Source organism: Aulonocara stuartgranti (genome assembly GCF_965226115.1).
Source record: "Aulonocara stuartgranti genome assembly, chromosome: 3".
NCBI lineage: Eukaryota > Metazoa > Chordata > Actinopteri > Cichliformes > Cichlidae > Aulonocara > Aulonocara stuartgranti.
Window position 1 is genome coordinate 37,985,710 of NC_138941.1, and position 18,654 is coordinate 38,004,363.

Consider the following 18,654-nt stretch of genomic DNA (forward strand, 5'->3'; position numbering starts at 1 on the left):
GAGATTTCTCGCAGGTACGAGCCAGAGTCAGAAGATTTGGGTTTAAAAGAGGATGATATGAGGCTGACATTCATCAGCTGGGAACAACACAGTTAATTGCTTTCTACCTGCTGGATATATAAGTGGGTAACTTTTTTGCTTAAAACAAATCATGAAATCAAGTTCAAAAGATTTCGTAACAGGAAAATGTATCAATTAATTTTTAAAAAAGACATATTTGAGGTTTGCAACCTCCAAAACACAACTACAATTTTTATTTTAGATCCAGTTCTATACAAGAAAAACAGAGCGTCCTCTCTAATTAGTTTTACTTTATTCAAGGCGATTACAATGTTTCTAAATCATTATCGCCTAGACGGACAATAAAGAAGGGTATGTTTTTCCATGTGATTGACAAATCGTTAGCCAATGAGCTGTTCAGTGACCCTAGGTCTTTCAGGCAAAACCGTCCCCAGCACTGATGATGATGAAACCTCAGGTTGAAGCTGTGGCTTCTGGAGGCCCAGGATCCTCCAGCAGCCACAGGCCCAGGCTCTTCCAGCAGCCACAGGCCCAGGCTCTTCCAGCAGCCACCAGGCCCAGGATCCTGCAGCAGCCACCAGGCCCAGGATCCTGCAGCAGCCACCAGGCCCAGGATCCTGCAGCAGCCACCAGGCCCAGGATCCTCCAGCAGCCACAGGCCCAGGCTCTTCCAGCAGCCACCAGGCCCAGGATCCTCCAGCAGCCACCAGGCCCAGGCTCTTCCAGCAGCCACCAGGCCCAGGCTCTTCCAGCAGCCACCAGGCCCAGGCTCTTCCAGCAGCCACCAGGCCCAGGATCCTGCAGCAGCCACCAGGCCCAGGATCCTGCAGCAGCCACCAGGCCCAGGCTCTTCCAGCAGCCACCAGGCCCAGGATCCTGCAGCAGCCACCAGGCCCAGGCTCTTCCAGCAGCCACCAGGCCCAGGATCCTCCAGCAGCCACCAGGCCCAGGATCCTCCAGCAGCCACCAGGCCCAGGCTCTTCCAGCAGCCACCAGGCCCAGGCTCTTCCAGCAGCCACCAGGCCCAGGATCCTGCAGCAGCCACCAGGCCCAGGATCCTGCAGCAGCCACCAGGCCCAGGCTCTTCCAGCAGCCACCAGGCCCAGGATCCTCCAGCAGCCACCAGGCCCAGGCTCTTCCAGCAGTCACCAGGCCCAGGATCCTCCTGCTCCACCAGGCCCAGGATCCTCCAGCAGCCACTGGGCCCAGGCTCCTCTAGCAAGGCACCAACAAGTAAATCAACAGTGACTTCAACGGGCCATCACAAGGAAATACTAATCTCACCATTTTCAAAATGCCACCTAAAAAAGCTAACCCAGGAGTTGAAGAGGAGTTGGAGGAGATTAGGAAATCGCTTAATTTCATGTCTGATGAACTGAGCAAAGTGGCTAAACAACAAGGTATGCTACATGACCTAATGGATGAAATAAAACAACTAAAAAACCTCATAAAGGACAAGGACAAGAAAATAGACGACTTGGAACGGCGAATCGAGGACCTTGAACAATACACAAGAATGGATGATTTAGTCATAAGTGGTCTGGAGACGCAACACCGAACCTACGCCAGAGTAACAGCTGGCGGAGGTAAAGACGGTGAAGATGCCCCGGTAGAGGAGCAGCAAACGCTTGAACAGCAAGTGATAAAATTCCTTCAAACGAAGAATGTAAGTATTCAGAGCCATCATATTGCAGCATGCCACACGCTCCCCAGAAAAGACAGTAAAACAAAGCCAGCAATCATTCTTCGGTTTGTGAGTCGCAAAACAAAGATTGAGTTACTGAAACAGGGTAAGAAGCTAAAAGGGACTGGTGTGTATTTAAATGAACATTTAACGAAAAAGACTGCTGAAATTGCAAGACAGGCACGCAGCCTGAGAAAACAAAATAAGATACAAGCGACATGGACGAGGAACTGCAAAGTAATGATAAGACTAAATGGCAATCCCGAAGAAGCGAAAGTTGTGATGATAAGAGAACTCAAAGACTTAGAGCAATATAAATAATCAGGAATCTGCTATGGAATCTATTGGAAAAGTGACGATTGGATATGAACAATGGGTATGGAAAGTGTTTCTGGCCTTATGGCTCAAAAACAATGGAAACAACAACAACAACAAAAACACATAAATGACAAGTTTGGACACAGATTATAGGTTTCCATTCGGAGATATTGAAGAGGAAGACTTTGATTATGAAAAGGACTGTCAAGGTGGTTATTTTGCCACACACGCTGAGAAAACGAACTTCAAAACGTTTAACTATGCAGAGCACAACATGCATGACCCTGAAAGTAACATTGACCCAGATACCCACTTCTACAATAACACCAATAATACTTGTGAGTACTATACAGATGACCAATTCAATGTGAATATTAAAATGGCAAATGCATTGTCGGTCATACATTTCAATAGTAGAAGCCTGTATAAAAATTTTTCTAAAATTACAGAATGTTTAAGTAAGTTAAAAAAGTTTAACATAATTGCAATATCAGAAACATGGCTCGATAATGAGAAAGTTAGTGAAATGGGACTGGAAGGATACGAATTATTTACAATGAACAGGGTGAATAAAAAAGGAGGCGGTGTTGCTTTATATGTAGATAAAGTTTTGAAATGTAGTCTGATTGAATGCATGTCAAGCACCATAGATAACATATTGGAATGTGTCACTATTGAAATTCATGTTGAAAAAGCTAACAATATAATTATAAGTTGCATCTATAGGACACCAGGTTCATGCCTTGAGATATTCAATGAAAAACTTGCTGCTATGTTTAGCAACCTAAATGATAAAAAAGTGCAAATAATTTGTGGTGATTTTAATATAGATTTGCTAAACCCAAATGGACATCAGAAAACAACAGATTTCATAAATACAGTGTATAGTAACTCCCTTTTCCCTGTAATTATAAAACCAAGTAGAATAACAGTTGATACAGCTACATTGATAGATAATATATTCACAAATAAAATTGACCATGAAATAGTAGGTGGACTTCTTATAACTGATATAAGCGATCATCTTCCTGTTTTTGCAATTTTTCAAAATTATTTTGGGATTAAAACTAAACAAAAGAATCAAATATTTGATATGATACGACATAGAACAACAAGAGCCATTGCTGCCCTCCAGGTGGACTTAAAGGAACACAATTGGAATGAGGTTTTTGCAAATGAAGATTCAAATAGTGCGTATGATGCATTCTTATCAACTGTAATTTCACTATATGAAAAACACTGTCCTTTAATGAAAATCACTAGAAAGCATCACAGATCAAATAAGCCATGGATCACAAAGGGGATAGAAGATGCATGTAAAAAGAAAAATAATCTATATAAGAGATTCATAAAACAGAGGACAAAAGATGCTGAAATAAAGTACAAGTTATATAAAAATAGATTAGTAAATATTATAAGAACAAGTAAGAAAGAATATTACCACAAATTATTGGAGCAAAGTAGAAGTAACACACAAGAAACGTGGAGGATATTAAACAGTCTAATCAAAAAGGGCTCAAAAAATAAGAATTATCCAGATTATTTTAAAAAAGATAAAGATATTGTGCTTGATAAAACTAAAGACATTGCAAATGAATTTAATGATTTCTTTGTAAATGTTGGCTTTAATTTAGCAAAAGAAATTCCAGAGTCAAGAAATAATAACGACCTAAATAAACATATTACTCAGAATGTGTCCTCCATGTTTATTGGTGCTGCAACTCATAGAGAAATAATTAACATTGTGAAGACATTTAAAAATAAAAAGTCCACTGACTGTTTTGGTATTGACATGATATTAGTTAAAAGTATTATAGAATATATAGTGCAACCTTTCGCATACATTTGTAATCTGTCCTTTCAAACTGGTGTGTTTCCCTCACAAATGAAAATATCAAAAGTTATTCCAATAAAAACGGAGAGAGATGTCAGTTTACCAATTATAGGCCAATATCACTACTCCCACAGTTCTCAAAAATTTTAGAAAAGTTATTTGTTAATAGACTTGATAAATATATTGAGAAGCATAATCTCCTAAGTGATAACCAATATGGCTTTAGAGTGAAAAGGTCCACTTCAATGGCAGTGATGGAACTTGTTGAAGGGATATCAAATGCTATAGATAATAAGGAATATACTGTTGGTGTTTTTATAGACTTAAAAAAGGTGTTTGATACAATTGATCATTCTATATTAATGAATAAACTAGAGAGATATGGCATAAGAGGGATAGCATACAAGTGGATGAAAAGTTACCTGGATGAAAGATATCAATATGTTGAATTCAATAATGTAAAATCTAAGCAGTTGAAGGTAACTTGTGGTGTTCCTCAGGGCTCTGTGCTGGGCCCTAAATTATTTATATTATATATAAATGACATATGTAGTGTTTCCAAACTGTTAAAATGTGTATTGTTTGCTGATGATACCACTCTGTACTGCTCAGGTTAAAAACCTAGAACAGCTTCTGACTACAGCGGAAAAGGAGTTAAATATATTAAAAAACTGGTTTGATGTAAATAAGTTATCATTAAATATAAAGAAAACAAAATTGATTATTTTTGGCACTAGACAAATGAAAAATGTATCTAAAATAAGGGTTAATGGAATTGAAATTGAAAGAGTGTACGAAAATAAATTTCATGGAGTGATAATTGATGATAAGCTGAGTTGGAAGTCTCATATAAACCACGTGAAAACAAAAATGTCAAAAACCATTGCTATTCTCTATAAAACAAAGCATGTCCTGAACAAAAAATCATTATACACACTCTATTGTACTCTGTTGCTTCCATATATGACTTACTGTCTGGAGATATGGGGTAATGCATATAAAACGAACACTCTTCATATTTTCAAGTTACAAAAAAAAGCTATAAGAATTATAAACCAATCAAACTATATAGAACCAACTAACATTTTGTTTATTAATCTGAATACCCTGAAATTTTATGATTTAGTTGAATATAAAATGGCACAGATAATGTATAAAGCACAAAATAACTTGCTTTGCCCCAGTACTCAGAAGCTGTTCAAAGTCAGAGAAAGTCAATATGACTTAAGGGGAACAGATTTCTTTAAGAAAAACAAGATGAGGACAAATATAAAGCAGAGATGTGTTTCTGTTAGAGGAGTTAACCTGTGGAATAGTTATGACAGTGATTTAAAAAGGTGTAGTTCATTTTCCTTGTTTAAAAACATGTTTAAAAATAGAGTATTAGAAAAATATATAAATCAAGAATGAAAAGAGCAAAAAGGAGAAAAAACAACAACAACCTCTTGATTCTTTTGCTTTGATGTAGTTACTTATCTAAGGTGGAAAGTTTTTTTTTCTTTGTTTTTTTTGTTTGTTTGTTTGTTTGGTTGTTTGTTTGTTTGGTTTTTGCTTTGTTTTATTATTTTCTTCAAGCCCTGTGTACAGGAGCTGCATACAAAAAGATATTTTGTGAAAAGGGTTGGCGTAATAAGCAAATGCTTCAGCCAATACCTTTTGATTAGCCTTGTCTCATGCTTTCTTTCTTTATGGTAGATTTTTGTTCTGTTTTCACTGTTTGTTTGTTTTTTTTTCACTGTTTTCACTGAGATTTGAATTTGAATGCTAATCAATAAAATCAAAATCAAATGAAAAAAAAACATGACTCAAACCAGCGACTAAGACCATCTTTAATTATTTAGATATTTGGAGTTGTCTTAATAGTCCACATGAGTATTGTGTAAAGTATGCTGTCCTCAGTGCTATTGTTAGCGTGCATAAAGTGGACTGAACATAGTATTCACATGTAGAAGTATACATTTTGGGATTTTTCCATATTTTCCAATGAATACAAAAAAATCTGAGATCTCTGAACTTTTTTTGTTGTGACTTCTACAATCCATAAACAATAATAATTACAACGTGGATCGTCAAGAAGGCCATTCCAAGGCCAACAGAGCGCGCTCTGTGCGTGTTCAGTTATTCACATCACACACGTGGATGGTGGGGGATTTTATCTGAGAGTGCAGAGGAGGGAGGAGAATCAACAACTTTTAGACTTGAATCCCAGCAGGAACCTGCAGCAGACACATGTTTGGACAGGCAAACATTTTTGTCCTCGGTGACACAGATCCTGCATATAAAGTTGGTTTACATGAACAAAGAGGCAACGACAAACATGCATTTTCAATCATTTTCAATACACTTGTTTTCTGTTGAAAAAGCCTTACAAGGTCGTGTTTAGACCAACTGTTATTTTCCTCAAAAAGTATTTGCTCAGTGTCTTGGGGTTTGTGCTATTTGACCTGAAAAACACACAAGAAAACCATTTTACACTAATATCGATGGCGTGCTCCTGCGTGGCCTCATAGTGAGGTGGTGTGTACATTCACTCAACAAGTGAAAAGTGACTGGTTCAAATCCAGCTCAGGACAAAACGCTCCTCTGGGGTTGTGTCAGGAAGGGCGTTTGGTGTCAAGTGTGCTTTAGTACCTGTTGTGGCAGCTCTTTATGACAGGAGAACGAATGAAGGAAGCTACATCAGTGCCTTACACCTGTGCAACACTTTTCCAAACAAACAGTTTTCATTTGTTTGGCTCACATCTCGATTTCCTGCATCGCTAGAGACCAACAAAAGTAATCTCAGTATGAAAAGGACACTGCCCAAGGATCAATCTTTGCTCCTGCTGTGTTCATAAATAACTTTCCTGCACAGTATCCAGATGCTGCCAATGACGTACTCGTATTAAATCAAGGCAACGCAATCATCTTGTGTTGAATTTAATAAAATCTGTTTTGTCCGTTTCTCCCATAAAAAAGAGCCCACTTTTTAGATTTTAAAATTAAGTCAAAGAACAGAATAAACCGAGGATTTAAACAAGTTTTTGCTTGTCAAAATTTTTTTGAAACAACAACTCGTGTTTGATAAATGTGCAAAGCAACTTTAAAGAACAGTTTGGACCAGCCTGAACTGTTTAAAGCTTATTAAACCACCACATATATATCACCATACATATACCAGTTACTTTGTTTTGGCTGCTTGGTTGTTGGTGCCAAATGAGTTGATGGACTGACATTTTTCTCACACTACCATCTCTATGGTCTGAAAAAGAGAAAATATCTAGTGAACATGTTTTGGTTAGACGCTAGAGCTTTGAACAAATTGGAAGGTAGAAGCGACTCTATTAACCACATTTTATATCCAAGGTACGCAGACAAGCGTCTCCTTATACATCCAACTTTAGAAGCTTGTATCCATCGTGCCTTGTATGAAAGGTTCAACCTGCTGGTGGTGTAATGGTGTGGAGGATATTTTCTTTGGCCTCTTAGTACCAACTGAGCATCATTTAAACACCACAGCCTACCTGAGTATTGTATCCCTCTATGACATCGGTGTACCCATCTGCTTCCAGCAGTTCATGTCACAAAGCTCAAATTAACCTCAAACTGGTTTCTTGAACATGACAATGACTTCACTGTACTCACATGGCCTCCACAGTCAATGAATCTCAATCCAATAGAGCACCTTTGGGAGATTGGCATCATGGATGTGCAACAACTGTGTGATCCTATCAAGTCAACGTGGTCCAAATTCTCTGAGGAGTGTTTCCAGGACCGCGTCGAATCTGTGCAACAAAGAAAATTAAGGGGTTCAACCTGGTACTGTTAGGATAAACCTAATATACTGTCCAGTGATTTATGTGCCTGATATCATTTTTTTGTGCTCAAGCATCACCATTTACATTCAGACATCTCACATCCTTATACAGTTCAGCTCTGAAACTACTGTATAAGAAGCCTGTAGGTGTCAGCATTGTCACATCTTTAAAGGATATGAGCTACTAAACTTTGAGTTTCTTTCCTTTTGTGCGTTCTTAAATTAGTTCTTGAATGTGTAAATATACTAATCAGCATTTGTAACTGATCATATCATACATTTATACTATGTATTTATTCCCATTAATTACGCGCTATGTGTACTTCTGTCACCCTGCCATCAGTTTATTCTTCATCTTTATTATAGTTGTGTATCTCTGACTGAACAATGAAAAACTATGTTAAATGTCTGTTTAAATTCTACTTTTGTCCTCTGTGCAAAACTCCTTCAGCTGCGAGTCATTTTTACATTTCTGCAGGTATGTCAATATTATTTGTTTTGATGGGTGTATGCTGCTTTTTTTTAACATGAGGGGAAAAAAACAACCATCAGGCGTAGCTTTGCCTTCTCTTTGACCTCCTAACCCTGAAAAGATCCTCTCAGTCAAACACCACCAAAGTGTTTGTGTGGTGTGAGAAGACGAACTCGACCGCGTCTTTACTCGCTTTACGATCACACTTGCATAGACATGTCAGGACGGTTTCGTGCACCACTGGAGACGCTGCTTCTCCACCTTCTCCCCCACACGTTTCACCATCTCCCATCACGTCACACCTTCTCCTCCGGTTTATTCGCTCTTCCGGCACTTCTACGACACCTCTTCACCCGTGCTGACACTCCTACCGTTTCCCTTTCCATCACCCTGACCTTTTTTCACCCTCTTTCTCCCGCTCCACCTCACAGCGGCTCATACGTTACCGGAGAAGTAAACAATACTGCTGTATTCCAACCAGAAAATGAAAATCGAGGACATTGAGAAGTTGCTGGGATTGTGACTCTGTACGTGAGCATGCAGTATCTGGACCAATGCAAAAACAATACAAATTCAGGGGTTTTTGTGTGTCTGAAGAAGAACAACAGCACATTATATTTTTATGTTTTCTTTTTATGTTGGTGCCAGCTTTGTCAGCTTCTTATCAAAACCAAAGGGAGCAGCAGTACAGCTCTGCATTTGGCTTGAACAGGTTGGCACAGCAGCCAATCAGAAACCCCAAGTTCCCTCAGAAAAAAAGCTAGCTTAGAAACTGCATCCAACAAGCTTGGCACAAAACACACAACCATATTTTCCTTTTTTCATCCTGTTTGCAAACTCTGTTTGGAAACTTCAAACTTAGTGTGGGGAGGATGGAGATGCTTCACTTAGCTCCAATCTGATATGGAGAAGGAATGAAGGGCAGCATCAACCTAACCAACATGTTTGAGGGCGTGGTCTGAAGTGGAAGTGGTATATTGTGAATATTAGTCTCATTGTCAACAAGTATATTTCAATGCTAGATAAACCAAGTTGGCTGAAACGAGAAGCCAAAAAATGAAAAGAAATGAGAAAGAATGATTGGCCAAAAGGTGTTACTGTACAAACCCCAATCCCACAATGTCACACTTAGAAGTCAGAATGTGCTTGTGCTACTTAACCACAATTCATAAATGCACTACATTTTATCCTATTACTACATTTTCTGGGAATTAGGAGATGGTTCGGAAAGGATTTCTTGGGGAATCCTGTTTCCCAGATTTAAACCCTAGTGTTGGGATCAATTTCTAGCATTTCTTAGATATTGTTTTTACGTTAAGGGCTTCAGTATTGACAACATTTCCAGTGTTGAGGTTGATACTAAAAAAGCCAACTAATGACACACCTGTTACTTTTGTTGAAGAGTAATGCAGTACGGTAACTAATTACTTGACAAAGTAATTTGTTACACTACTCGTTACATTATTTTCTTGTTACTCAGTAAAATAATCGGAAACTTATTGTCTCATAATTAATGTTTAACAATAGAAATCTGAACACAAATCTCTATCCTAATGAGGACACGTGACGAGCTGACTCTTAGTTTTCACCCCTCAGCTATGAAAGGCTGATGGAGCACTGCTGTCATCCTACTAGGCTGGCGGTGTGGACATGCAAGTTTGTGAATGCAGTACCTCGAGACCTAGGTGACATAGGACTTTCGCATTCATACCATACGTGCATCTACTAAAAATCTTGAACTAATGCGAATCCCAGTGATCTTGACCTTGAGGTCAAGGTCAAAAGTCAAGTTTTCTAAAAACGTTGTGATATCGCAAGAAGGAAGTCACCTAGGTTTTCCACATTTATAACATACTAGGAGATTGAGGGGTAGCACTTGCAGCCACCAGTATTTTTATTTATCAACACAAAGCCAACAGCACAAACCAAAGATGAAAACCAGCACAAAGAGACTTCAAATCGTCATGGTGTTTTTACTGTAGAAACATGAACAGGTAGAAATGGACACTGCAGCCTGATTGTTCATTCGTTTGTTACCTGGTGAAGTTCAGGGTCTGGCTGCTGGGCTGGTGTCGACATTCATTCAGCTTAAGCATCACTCTAGGTTTTTGGCTAGCTTAGCGTTAGCATGCTGTCTGTGCAGATTCTTGGAAAGAGCAGAAGTGTTTGCAGCAAAGTGCAGTTGTTTCTGTCCTGGATGCAGGCTGCACTTTACCATCGTGCTCTCGTCCTTTTGCGCAATAATAATAAAAGTAATGTCCATAGCCACGCTGCAGACCACACCACTATTTTCCTCCTCCGGCCCACAAACTGAAACCTCCTGATTAACAAATCCAAGGAACTGGACTACTGGGAACCAGTTCTCAATTCCCATCCCTACTGGCATAGAGATAACTGAAGAGCCTGTGTAGCACAATAACAATATAGTTGTAACTGTAGTGTAATTACTGAAGTACAGAACATTACTGCAATACTGAAATATTTTATGTTACTATAGTAACAGCCAAGACTGGTCATCTCTCACCTTGTATTCTTCTGAAACACCATTAGCCTTCACCCAGGGGCGTAATTTCCAGGGGGGTTAGGGGGTTATGACCCCCCCTATAATCAGACCCAACCAATATAACCCCCCAATAACATTATGAATTATCTTGTATAAATAGGCTGTTGATTTTCTTTAGTCATTTCAGTTATTACCAGCAAAATAGTTGCATGTTTAATCATCTGGGAATTTACCCAGATTTATTTATTTATTTAGAGAGAGATCACAGCAAAACACAAGACAACAAAACAGACAAGGACGAACAGAAATTTCTAGCATACCTCCAGCATTTGCTAGCAAAACAGCTACAGAGTAGACCTGACCGTCATATCTACAGAGAGAGGACTAACAGAGGCTTAAACTTCCCTTAAACTCACATAGCCCCCTTACAAATAGAAATATCTGGCTCTATAGGTTCTGCTCCAGCTAACTGTTAACGCAGCTTCCTGCTAGGAGAGGAGTGAGAGTCAAAACACCAAAGTTGTGCATCAGAAAAACTAAAACAGAAAACTGAAATTCTCTGATTTTCACATGTACAACAATGTCATGCCACTTTTAATACAGCCCTCATCATGACCCCAGGCCCTCCTTGCAGTGGTAACGTGGACCCTCTCGGATCACGGTTATCCGGCCTGGCTGCCCTGTCCGCCACTGAAACGAGGGACAAATGAAGAGTTTGTCACGGGCCAGAGAGCAGAACACCTGCGAGGTCTCGCTCTCTCTCTCTACACACAGAGGGATGGAGTCAGGGCCAAGCTGTGAGTCAGAGAATCACCCCAGAGATTTGATCCACCCTTGTTTTTGTGTGAGCGGGCAGCCACACAGGAGCTGTCTCCATTTTTCAAACATCACTGGGTTCAGCACGGCACAGCGACCCGGATCACCCACTGGACCTTTGGGTGCTTCAGCTCCAGTATTTTCTAGAGCACATGATGAAATTTATGTCTAGGCTGATTTAAAACAGGATTTTCCTTTTTTAAACCTCCTGCACATGTACCCACTGGCCCTTTTGCCCTCCTTGTCAAAGGGTATGATGTCACTACAAAGTGAATATTTTCAGACATAAATTAAATTTTATCCAGATGTGGCAGATTTTTTTTTTCACTTAGATATGTAGTATGAAGTCATTAATAAAATATAATCGGTTTAAATAACAAAATTATCTTGTTTTTCATCAGTTGGCATAATTTTTAATAATTGAAAGGACCCTGCTTTATCACCATAGATACAGCATTAGGTGGTAGGAACTATCCTGGTTTTATTTATTCTTTTTTTTTTGTCAAACATATTTTTATTTATGGGAAAGCACAAATAATGAGCTTTTATTTGTGACAGAGTTTTCATTCTCACGAAGAGATGTACCTTTAGCTTTTTGTAGAATCATGACCTTCAACTTACTTCTGCATAGCTAATCCTCCAGATTGGTGCTAAACTGTTTTTTTAGGTTATTTTTTTGTGGTTTTCAACTGCTGCCTGCCGGCAAGAATACTGAAAAGAGGAAGTTCCTACTCACCCAAAAAAGAATGGGTTGCATTTGCCCTCAGAAAACCACGTGCAGTTTTTACACTGAGAGTTTTACACTTGATTAAATCAACATTAAAAGATAGCCAGCTGCTGCGTGTAGCCATAGACAGAGGTGCTGCTTGAAAAGGGAACTTGATCTTGAGGCTTTAAGCCTCGGACTCAACGGGCAGCGTACAAAGTTTGTAACAGTTTGAGAAATGTAACCTTCCTAAGGCGACCCCACCTGAATCCACGCTGTCCCTTTGCAAGTGCATGATTCTGTTATAGAGAAAAAACACGTAAGAAAAAATAAAGAGGAGTTATCCTTCTGAGGGTGAACAGAGACAGGAAAAAATGGTGGTGAGTGATAATAACAACTGCTAATGCTAATGCTAGACAACTCAGTGCTGCTACTCTAACCTGAAAAGTGGGGGAGGAAACTTGAATAATGTAACTTCTGCTGGCTTAGCTACTTAGCTAGCAGAGCGTAGTCATGACACCAGCAGCAGACTTGTTAGAGTAAACTGAGGGCAGGCCCTGTGAACATTTATCTAGCGTCCACACTAACTGTAGCATTGCCATTGACCATAGAGCGTATAAAGCATGCTTGTTGCTAGCGGTCTGGACAAACGAAGCCAATGCTGAAGTGTGTTTAACCTGCACTTTAACAGAAGGCGGTCAGATTGCGGTAGCTGTGGAGACACACCTCAAGACTTCAGAAACCAACAAATGACGTCCAACCTTTATATTGTTCCTGGTTGTGGCTTTATGATAAAAATAAACAGTATAAAATGTGGGTTTTTGTCACCTATTAGCTTTATTTAGCCCTTTTTTAAAGTATGAGAGTTAGTTCTTCAGCTGTCACCATGCTGCCTTTTTGGAACCAGGAGTTGCCATATTTGGCAAAAAGGGTTGCATGCTGTTTTCCCAGCTAACATTAGAAAGCTTGCTTAGCAAGCTGCTGCTACAAACTGTATGTCTGAAATGCACAGACTCAGTTAAACAATACTCAGTCCTTATACTGATAAATAACTGACTAATAAAACACTAGAATAAAACTGAAGTGCAAACTTTTTGCATTTTCTGTACCACACAGGGAGCCGTAATATTGGTCAGATTACTCAGCTGAAAAGCTCCAAAAAAAACACCAAGAGCACAAATCAGTTCATTCCCTGAACGGATGGTTGGAGTAAACTAAGTCTGCACTTCGTTAATGCTCGAAAACCCCTCCAATATACCTGAACTAAAACAATTCTGCACAGAAGAGTGGGACAACAGTCCTCCACAGTCATGTGAAAGACTGGGTGCCAGTGATCACAAAAGTTTTATTCTTTTAAATTAAATCATGATTTAAAAACTGCATTTTGTATTTCTTCGTCTTTATCTTTGTCTAATATAAAAATGTCTTTAATGATCTGAAACATGTAAGTGTGACAAATATGCAAAAAAAGAAAACCTCAAGATGAGGAAAAATAGTTTTGCACAGCACTGTGTGTGGCATGTTCTTTCATAAAGAATAAATTATGTTTGTTTATATGAGTAAATAAGAGCATGGGTAATTAAACCAGCCTTAGAGCTCATTTATGGAACTAACAGCTAGATTTCTGTAACTAATGGGCTTCATATTTCTCTACTTTGTCGTAAACAGTCTAATTTAACAAAAAGTAATCTGTTTTTTTTCTTCATATATATATATATATATATATATATATATATATATATATATATATATATATATATATATATATATATATATATATATATATATATATATATATATATATATATATATATGTACATATATATATATATATATATATATGTACATATATATATATATGTACATGGATGACATCAAACTGTATGCCAAGAGTGAACGAGACATCGATTCACTGATCCACACTACCAGGCTATACAGCAATGACATTGGAATGTCGTTCGGACTGGAGAAGTGTAGTCGGATGGTAACAAAGAGAGGGAAGGTAGTCAGAACTGAGGGGATTGAACTACCAGAAGGCAACATTGCAGACATAGAGGACAGTTACAAGTACTTGGGGATCCCACAGGCGAATGGGAACCATGAAGAGGCCGCTAGAAAAGCTGCAACCACCAAGTACCTGCAGAGGGTCAGGCAAGTCCTGAGGAGTCAGCTGAATGGTAAGAACAAGATCCGGGCCATCAACACGTACGCCCTGCCCGTGATCAGGTACCCTGCTGGGGTAATAGGCTGGCCAAAGGAGGAGATAGAAGCCACTGACATAAAGACAAGAAAGCTCCTTACCATGCATGGAGGGTTTCACCCCAAATCCAGCACCCTGAGGCTGTACGCTAAGCGGAAGGAAGGGGGCCGGGGACTGGTGAGTGTCAGCACCACAGTCCAGGATGAGACAAGGAACATCCAAGAATACATTGGGAAGATGGCCCCAACTGACCGAGTGCTCAGTGAATACCTCAGGCAGCAGAAACCCAAGAAAGAGGAGGGAGACGAGGAACCATCATGGAAGGACAGGCCCCTGCACGGTATGTACCACCGGCAGATAGAGGAGGTGGCTGATATCCAGAAATCCTACCAGTGGCTGGACAAAGCTGGACTGAAAGACAGCACAGAGGCACTAATCATGGCAGCACAAGAACAAGCTCTGAGTACAAGATCCATAGAGGCTGGGGTCTATCACACCAGGCAAGACCCCAGGTGCAGGCTGTGTAAAGATGCCCCAGAGACAATCCAGCACATAACAGCAGGGTGCAAGATGCTAGCAGGCAAGGCATACATGGAACGCCATAACCAAGTGGCCGGCATAGTGTACAGGAACATCTGTGCCGAGTATAACCTGGAAGTCCCGAGGTCAAAATGGGAGATGCCCCCAAGGGTGGTGGAGAATGACCGAGCTAAGATCCTGTGGGACTTCCAGATACAGACGGACAAAATGGTGGTGGCTAACCAACCGGACATAGTGGTGGTAGACAAACAGAAGAAGACGGCCGTAGTGATCGATGTAGCGGTTCCGAATGACAGCAATATCAGGAAGAAGGAACACGAGAAGCTGGAGAAATACCAAGGGCTCAGAGAAGAGCTCGAGAGGATGTGGAGGGTGAAGGTAACGGTGGTCCCCGTGGTAATCGGAGCACTAGGTGCGGTGACTCCCAAGCTAGGCGAGTGGCTCCAGCAGATCCCGGGAATAACATCGGAGATCTCTGTCCAGAAGAGCGCAGTCCTGGGAACAGCTAAGATACTGCGCAGGACCCTCAAGCTCCCAGGCCTCTGGTAGAGGACCCGAGCTTGAAGGATAAACCGCCCGCAGGGGCGTGCTGGGTGTTTTTTTTTTTTATATATATATATATATATAAAGAAAAGAAGTGATTTTTTTGGGGCCCTGCAGATGTGAACGCTGCGCTCTGATAACTCACAGGACGAGCTGTTACAGTGCATATGTTCATTCATGACTGCATCTCTGCATCTCGGTCGCATCAGACTGTTTTACCTTGACAGCTAGAAGTGCACGAGCAGCGATTGATCGAGGCGGCGAGGATTCCTGCCAAGAAAAAAAAAAGGCGAGGGGAGCTGAAAACGAAGAGGAGGCTGATGAAATGAAATGATGAAACAGATGAGGTTTAAATCAGAATATTTTTATGCTGGCGCTCGGCGGGAATTCCTTACTTCAACTTCCCAGAGTGCATTGCTGTGTGGCCTTTTCAATAATGTAAAGGGGGACAGACAAGAGATAAAATGAGAGAGGAAACGATTTCCTGGCACTGTGGGAGCCCCCTCTGTGACATTTACCTCTAGTGGCACCCTCAATGTGTGTGTGTGTGTGTGTGTGTGTGTGTGTGTGTGTGTGTGTGTGTGTGTGTGTGTGTGATGGCCCCGTGCCACGCTAATGATGCCCCCCTCTGCCACGCACAGTCGAAGCACAAAACTCTCCCGCCAGCGATGCCACACGTGTCCTTTAGAGTCACACTGGAAGGAAAGAAGGAAGGAAGAAGGAGGTAATAGCCAAGATGGAGCATGGAGGAGTTGAAAAGGAATTGTGCGAACAATATTTCCATCCACAGATGGAGCTGAGGAGGAGCACAATAGAAGGGCGACAAATAAAAGGAAGAGAAAAGGTTAGCGGCGAGAGGAGGCCGCTTTTGTCAGCGAATGGCAGAGAAGGAGCAAAGGGGGGATCGCCTCGTGCGAGCTATCAGCTCCACCTGTTACTATTTCATACTTCATTAAGCGTCTCTCCTATTTGAAGCGGCGGGTGGTGTTCTCCGTCTTCGCGGGGTGTCCCCTACCCCCCACCTGGACACATGGCATCTCATTACCTCTCTGCTCCAGCTCAGGGCCTGCAGAATGTCACACAGCTGGAGTACGAGCTCTGAAGATAGATGAAACAGAAAAACCCTCTGAATGTCTTTAAAAAGACGGAGCCTACTGAGAATGATGTGTTTGCCTGGCATTATTATCCTGTTGCAAGGTCCACCTTCGGTTCAGCGGAAGCACTCGGACAGATGGCGTCACGTATGCTCCGAGCGCTCTTTGATGTTGACCGCAGACCGAAGAATTGTTGACCGCAAGCCGAACGATTTCTGAGGCAAACTTTCCCACCTCACGATCGGTGTCTGATTCTTGTGCTGAAAGGCTGTCTTTGATTAGTTAATCCCATTGAGCCAATAACCAGATCGCCTCTGCTACATCAAATATAGGAGTTTCTTTCTGATTGCAGATACATGCACTTTGACACCAAATCTAACAGTTATCTGCAGATCTTCTGTCGGGGTTTTTAGACACTTTGTTTTTCTCACGCTGAATTTCCTGTGGTGGCCAGTGCTGTTTGAAATTTGCACCGCTTTTAGACGGTGAGTCTCAGAGTGACATTATTTGGTTCAACTGTCAGACTCGTCCACAACCACAACCAGTGGCAAAATGTAGTGACGGTGTAGGCGTAGGGCGGTTGCAGCTTCGATGGTAAAGCGGGTCATCTACCAAATGGAAAGTCCCCGGATCCTCCTGTCCATGTGTCAAAGCATCTTTGGCCAAGATACTGAACACTGTGTTGCCTCAGATGCATCCATCGGAGACTAAGTGTATGAATGTTAGAAGTGCTTAGGTATAGATAAGATCAATGTGTGTGTGACTGGGTGAATAATAATACTTTATTTTATATTTTGTATTAGTAGAAAATAGTAGTGAAAATAGAGTAGAAAGGTGCTATATACACCTAATATAAACAGTCCTGAGAACAAGGAATGGACTCCACTCGACCTGTGACAGCGTGCTGTGGTATCTGCACCGAGATGTTAGCAACAGATCCTTTAAATCCTCTCAGCTGCGAGGTGGAGCCTCCATTGATCAGATTTGTTTGTCCAGAACGACCAAAATAGACAGTCCTTTAAACAAGATGTTAGTTAACCTAATGTTTGCTTATGAAAAGTTCCTTAAAAATGATTTTAAAACTAGAACTCAGTCAAGGCGTAGATCCCTGGGTGGCTCGGTTGGGTACAATCACCTAAAACATGAAAGATCTGTGCTTTGAGACTGTGAGAGAATCTCTGGGAGGTTTGCATCAGGAAGGGCATCCAGCTTAAAAAGGATCTGTGAAAATCAAATACATTGATCTACCTCCACAACGACTAAAAGTTATAAAGTTAGCATCTTCTCCAGCTAATCATTCAGTGTGTACTTCAAGATAAAGCTGGTTACTCCTGGTTTTAGTAGCATGATCTGCAAATTTAGCCCAGTCTGTTTTTACCTTTGAAGCTGCCTGGAGCCACTGTCTGCAGTAACTGCGCTGCAAACTTCATGCAGTCGCTCAAGAATGTGCTGGGTGTGGTAGCGTTAGCTTAAATCCTTAGCATCCAGGACAAAAAAGGCTTTAAGTGCAGAGGCAGACTTTACCTGTGAAACTAAGCACACCGCATATGATGTACTTACTCCCAAACCCCCTTTTTGCGTGGCAGGAATTTAAAAGCCTAACAGGCGAGCTGCGGCTTGCTTACAAACAGCTGCCATTCAAGCGGTGAGATTTAAGGAGCAGGTACTTCCACGTGAATGTGAAACTCCACTGAATTGCAAAGCAGAAAAGCTGCTGAATGGATGGATGATTTCTCAATTCCTCAAATTCCTTAATTTAAGAAAGTACACACAATGAAAGGATTTGTTTTAATATCACAAATTCAATGGACACAAATTCATAATGCTGTCCTGAATTCATCCAACTAATACTGCAAACAGAAATATATTTTAGTATCCTCATAACAAAGAAAACAACTTTTACAACTCGGTCATTATCTGACTCCGTCACGTCTCAAAGATGACTCGGTGTCAGGAGCAGATGAAAGGAGGTCACAGCTCTGTGTCGTTGTTTGTTTACGCAGAGGGGAGAGGCGGCTGACTGGTCCACTAAATCACCTCCCTGCCAGCGGTGGTGACAAACTACCAAATGAAGTGAGAAAGTGAAGGCTCTGTCACAGATTAGGGCTGCCAAGAGTTTAAAAAGAA

General features: G+C 40.9%; 1 protein-coding gene and 1 long non-coding RNA gene across 3 annotated transcripts in view; one reads left to right on the plus strand and one right to left on the minus strand.

Moving 5' to 3' along the window:
* The window catches only part of LOC309701804 (uncharacterized protein), a 90,108-nt gene that overhangs the window by 67,618 nt on the left and 3,836 nt on the right, over window positions 1-18,654 (plus strand). Inside the window, exon 3 of one of the 2 annotated variants that reach the window (XM_082526047.1) lies at window positions 18,531-18,556. The exons of the other annotated variant lie outside the window; for it this stretch is intronic. The gene's annotated coding sequence lies outside the window, so the exon portion shown is untranslated. Of the gene's footprint in view, window positions 1-18,530; window positions 18,557-18,654 lie in introns of those variants that run through there. 2 annotated transcript variants of the gene reach the window in all.
* Window positions 11,257-12,744, minus strand: LOC309701808. The gene is made up of 3 exons (XR_014275264.1): window positions 12,591-12,744; window positions 12,415-12,449; window positions 11,257-11,318 (listed from the first exon to the last, which is right to left on the minus strand). It is a non-coding gene; the product is annotated as an uncharacterized lncRNA (long non-coding RNA).